The following is a 6108-nucleotide window of genomic DNA, read 5'->3' as shown; positions in this document are numbered from 1 at the left end:
GGCACATTAGCCAAGCCCATTACAATAGTCTATTGTTGAGAGAAAAATATCCTGGCAGTACATGTATCTAGAAATCCACCTTCTGAATTGATGCCAAAATATGATAGATTCCCAGTTCCTTATGATGTCCAGCTACTGTACATGAACTCCCAGCACCCCCCCCACACACTGCCAACATAATGACTAGCTTCACTTTGATGTTCTCTGCTTTCACAGTGGCTTTAACTCTCTGCCAGAGTCTCACGCACTAAGCACTCTGCTATTTGAAATCCCATTACCTGCAACTCTGCTGACTGGCATCTCACAGATCAAAGGTATAATAATTGAGGAGACACTGCAGTGACTTCTGAACCATTTAGAAAATACTTGATTATGTTTAGAATAGTTTAACATTGGCCTTTCAGCATATTTTGCATTTTTTCAGATGCAAATACAGTTGCCCCAAATACAGTTTATCAATAAATGACACCATAATATACTCTAATAAATCAAGATGATATAGACAAGCTGGAATGAATAACAGATCAAAACCAACCAAATAAAAATTGACAAGAATTAATGTAACTTAAGAGTCGGACATGACTGAGCAACTGAACTGAACTGAACTGAAAGTCTGATATTTAGATTTTAAAACTACTTAACAAAAGAGTCCTGGTAACAGTTCCCAAATGAAAGCCATGAATATTCTGACTATCCTATTCAGCAGTGTGGCTTCCCAGGTGGCTTAGTGGTAAAGAATCCACCTGCCAATGCAGTAGACGCGGGGTCAATCCCTGGGTCAGGAAGATCCCTTGGAGGAGGAAATGGCAACCCACTCCAGTATTCTTGCCTAGATAATCCCATGGATAGAGGAGCCTGATGGGCTACAGTCCATAGGATCGCAAAGGGTTGGACACAACTGAGTGAGCACACACACACACCCTCAGCTGTGTACTGTGGCCTCTGAAAAAAGGAGGGTGGAGAGCATCTGAATAAAGGGGGCAGAATAGTTTTACTCTCCACTTTGCTCAGACCAGGTCTGTGAAGGACAGTGTCTAGTTGAAGCCGCATTTGCAGAGAAAAGGAACTAAGGAGGGTTTTTTTCCAGCAGTAGCTAATGGAGGCATAATACCTGTCTTCAAATAACTGATGAACTGTCACACAGAAGAAACATTAAATTTAATCTTCATAGCCCCAGTGCCCAGAACTAGGAGTCATGGCTAGTCATGTCAGTGGAACACATTTCAGCTCCATATAAGGAAGAACTTTCTATAGTGAGGGTGATCTAAACATTGAATTTGGATGAATCAGGAGGTACAAAAGAGGACTTCTAGAGTATGGTAATTTCTGTTCTCTGCCTGGGTGATAGGTACTTAAGGACTTTGTTTTATTATTGTTCTGCATCTGATACACGTATACTTTTATATGCTCTTTTGTAGATGTAATATGTTTTTTAAAATACTGAAAAAATACAGGTGTCTAGCAAAGCAGTGACCTCCTTATCATCATGAGGGTCCAAGAAGAGGCTGGGAGCACTGAGAGACAGGATGTGATAGGCAACCTCTGACACTTATTCCACCTCTAAGATTCTACACACAATTATTAAAGGAACACTTTAAATAATATTCTTAAAGTGAATGCCTGTTAATTAACTAGGTCTGAGGCCTCACTCCATTTTCACTACAACTATTATTGGTGTTTGTTAGACTGTGATCTCCAAGTCTATTACAGTGATTAGCATTTCATTGGCTGTTGTATAATGAGAATTAGATAGATACAGTCTTTGCCCACTTAAGACGACAAATGATGTGGACAGTCATAAAGAGAATATAGTGAGAGCCAGGTATGAACAGTGAATAAATACAAAAGATAGCAAAAGGTTTATATGGCAAACAGGTCAAGAGTCAGCTTGGGGAACAAATATCCTAGTGTCTTAGAAGAAAACATCCTACATAAGTTAAGACCAGGAAATCTAGCCCTCTGCTCCAGTTAACTTCAGCAGGCTTTCTGAAAGAAGTGAACCTTCAGAAATAGATGGATTCTAGGAATTCCCTGGTGGCCCAGTGGTTAGGACTCCCCACTCTTCTTGCTGGAGGGCATGGGTTCAATCCCTCGTCCCGGAACTAGGATCCCACAAGCCACGCGGCATGATTCTGGCAATCAAACATTTGCTTAGGGCAACCTTTCTCCCAGGCTGTCAGGGGGCAAGAGAGTCAGAATAACTTAAGTGGCCACTTCCCCGTGCTAATCTTGTTCTGATCTGTTCCTTCTTGATCTCTCACTACCTTCTGCACAGTGCTGATCTGACATGAAGGAACCAAGAGCTAGAAAAGGGAAATGAGAGGAAGGGGTATTTGTGGATCGTGATGGACGTGGAATCGGGGAGAGTCCTTGAGTCCCTAAGTCACTGCTAAATAAACAGTCAGGCTCTCTACTCCTTCTGGCTGAGCTGTGACTTTGGGCAAAGTTACTTCTGCTTTGGAGTCATTTAACCTTTAATCTGGGGATCCCCACTCATATTACTGACATTAACTCCTCTAGCCTCACAACAACCTTGAGTTGATGGGAAAACTAAACCAAAACACAAAATCCTATGAGATGCTTGAGTCCAATGTGGCAAAATGCAAATAATATTTAGTCAAATTTTATTATCTTATAATAATTTCACTTTACTGAAGAGGAAACTGAGTCACAATGAATAAGTTAATTTCATATATACCCTTCAGTCTTTGACCTCATCAGTGTAAATAGTCTAAAGTGTTAGCCATGTCAGACTTTTTGGGACCCCATGGACTGTAGCCCACCAGGATCCTCTGTCCATGGTATTTTCCTGGCAATAATTCTGGAGTGGTTTGCCATTCCCTTCTCCAGGGGATCTTCCTGAACCAGGGATCAAATCCAGGTCTCCTGCACTGCAGGCAGATTCTTTACCATGTGAGCCACCAGGGAAGACTGTAAATAGTCTAGTGTTACAGTATTTTTCTTTCTGGAATTTCCTGTCATGGTCACTTTACAAATGGGGAAACCGAGGCACAGAGAGATTGAAATGTACTGTCTCAATGTACTGTCTTCATAAGATAGTGCCTAGATGAGAAACTCAAGAACACTAATTCTCAAGGCAAAATTCTTTTTCCATTAGATTCCTACCCAAGTTTGAAACATTAAATCCACTCAAAGTTTGCGAAATTAGGTGATAAGTGCTGTAAAGTTTGAGTTCTTGATATCAAGAACAGAGTAGGGTCTGGGGTGGCAACAAAAGTAATCAGGATCCTTGACTCTTTTTATAAAGAGTTTCATGGTTGACAAGCACTCCACAGACACTGTTGCACTCTGTCCTCATCAAGGACATCAGTAGCATGCCCGTTTTACAGATGAGGAGGCTGAAACTCAGAGGCTAACCAGAACACAGTTCATTAGGAAGGGGCAGAAATGAGATGAAAACTCGGGTCTACTGAATCCAAGTTTACTGAAGACACACTTTGGGGAAAAGAGGCTACCTGGTTTTTACTGGGAGTCTTGGTGGACTCTGAGGGAGGTAGGAAGAAGCTAGTCTCAGCAGCACATTCACGGAAAAGGAAATCATCATCATTAGGCATTTCAAATGATGACACAGAATGATGCTCTGGGCACCGTGGGGACCTATCAACTGCAACCCTAACCTCTGAGGGCCTGCAATCTAAGACAAACACACTAAGAACAAACATGTGCATGACATACAGATGGTATCTAAGAGTAGAGCTACTACAGTGATCTACGACAAGAATAGAGAGGAAAGCCTGCGAGTGCGTAAATACAAAGGGGAGCAATAAAGAAAAGTGAGCCAGGGAAGAAAGAAACACACACACCAATTCAGAAAGGGTTTTTTTTGGAAGGAAAAAAATTTTGAGTTCTTTTTTCCCTCTCTTTTAAGTTAAGAAGAAGTGGATTAGCTGTGTTGCGGCCAGAGTAGAGTTGAGAGTGAGATTTAAAACAGAAATTTATCCTTAGGCCTATGGAACAATCATAAAGATGGGTGGGAAGACAGGTGCAAGGCACTGAGTGGACAAAGGGCCTTTGAGCAAGGGGAGGTTCAACAGACATTTACCTGTCTTGACTCCCAGACTGTATCTAAGTGTTTCCACCCCCCATGCTTTCAGAAAACTCAAGCTCTCCACACTTCAGGAACAAGAAATTCCAAGTTGTGAAACCTGTTTGCAGTGGATGAAGAAGGCAGCAGTGCCATGGTGGAGGAGATAGGAACCTTGGATACATGAAGGCAAGAAGTCCCTGCTGCTGCTTCTGCTGCTGCTAAGTCGCTTCAGTCATGTCCAACTCTGTGCGACCCCATAGACGGCAGCCAACCAGGCTCCAACGTCCCTGGGATTCTCCAGGCAAGAACACTGGAGTGGGTTGCCATTTCCTTTTCCAACGCATGAAAGTAAAAAGTGAAAGTGAAGTCACTCAGTCGTGTCCAGCGCTTCTTGACCACATGGACCGCAGCCCACCAGGCTCCTCCATCCATGGGATTTTCCAGGCAAGGGTACTGGGTGGGTTGCCATTGCGTTCTCCGCAAGAAGTTCCTATCTTGCCCACAATCTCCATTTCCCCAGATTCCAACACCACAGGAGAGGTTCCCAGGGCAAAATTCACTTATCTGAATCCAAGGATTGTTAGAGAGTTTCCAGTTTGCTTTAAACAAACCCAAATTCACCTGTTGAGTTTCAGGCCAGTGATTAGATTCTTAATGTAAAAACTCTGTTGAGCTCTGCTGGCATATGAACATTTCTCAATATATCAAATCAGACTCCAGCCAGGTAGAGATATCTGTTTGTCTCTGTTAATTTTTGTTTACTCAAGTCATCCTTTGGAGCCTTAATTAGCAAGAGAAGCTGCAGTAGGGGACCTGTAGGAGACTGGGCCATTTGCTTGTGCTCAGTCGTGTCTGACTTTTTGGGACCTCATGGACTGCAGCCCACCAGGCACCTCTGAATCCTTCAGGCAAGAATAGTAGAGTGGGTAGCCATTCCCTTCTCGTGGGATCTTCCTGACCCCAGGGTCGAACCTGGGTCTCCTGCACTGCAGACAGATTCTTTACCATCTGAGCCACCAGAGAAGCCCGGGGGAGTGGGCTAAGAATGTGCAAGGAGTCCTATACTCTGATGCTGGCTCCTTAGTGCTGGCTTATCCACAACAATTTGAGACATGAGTCAAAGGTTAGCAATTTCATACTTTCAGAGGAGGCTGCTCATCCTACTTCCTGAGTTGACACACATACTAAGATTTGTATGGGTGGTATGAGAATTTGAGGATTTTTATGATGGTTCTTATTTTCACCAACATTTGTTTCTCTGCTATATTTGTAATGTGCCATTTTGTTCTCTAACCACTCTACATGTATTAACACATTTAATACAACCACGTGAGTAGATACTATAGGTATTATGTTCATAAAGAAGTTGAGTAACTTAACCAGGGTCACACAGCTAGTCAGTGAAGGCACTAGGGCCTGACTACGATTTACATCATTTAGCTAAATCCCTTTTTTCTCCCCCATACTGCTCAGCTTGCAGGACCTCAGTTCCCTGACCAGGGAGAGAACCTGCGCCCTGGCAGTGAAAGCCTGAATCCTAACCACCAGGCAACCAGGGAACTCCCCAAATTCCAATACTTCTAAAAGAATGTTGAACCAAATCTACATATAAAGCATTGTTCTAGGTACTATGCAGAAGATACAAAGGGTATATAGACAGTTCCTGAACTTAAGGGACTCACTGTATAGCTGAAAATACTGGTAAAATGTTACCAAGTTCATAGTGCTTACAGCATGATGGCAATATATCAAAAAGTGAGCTGTTGGGGCAAGGAAGAGCAAATTTTATTCAGAAAGCCAGCAGACAAAGATGGTGGACTAGTGTCCCAAAGAACCTTCCCTGAGTTAGAATTCAAGCTTCTTTTATATTAAACAGGGATGGGGGTAAAGTCCTGATTCCAGGATGTGTTAACTTCTTCCTTCCTGCAGCCATTTCCAAGAGGGCCTAGTCAGGTTTTCTATGTGCTAAAGAAAGATGCTTCAGGTTAACACTCATTATATGGGAGGCACAGTTCCCAGAGGTGGTCCACTACGAACAATTTAAGATTACAGGCAGCATT

Source organism: Moschus berezovskii, chromosome 4, assembly GCF_049115385.1.
Source record: "Moschus berezovskii isolate FMDL1 chromosome 4, NW_MosBer_1.0, whole genome shotgun sequence".
NCBI classification, from domain to species: domain Eukaryota; kingdom Metazoa; phylum Chordata; class Mammalia; order Artiodactyla; family Moschidae; genus Moschus; species Moschus berezovskii.
The sequence above is the reverse complement of the archived record's forward strand: the minus strand, read 5'-3'. Positions refer to the sequence as shown.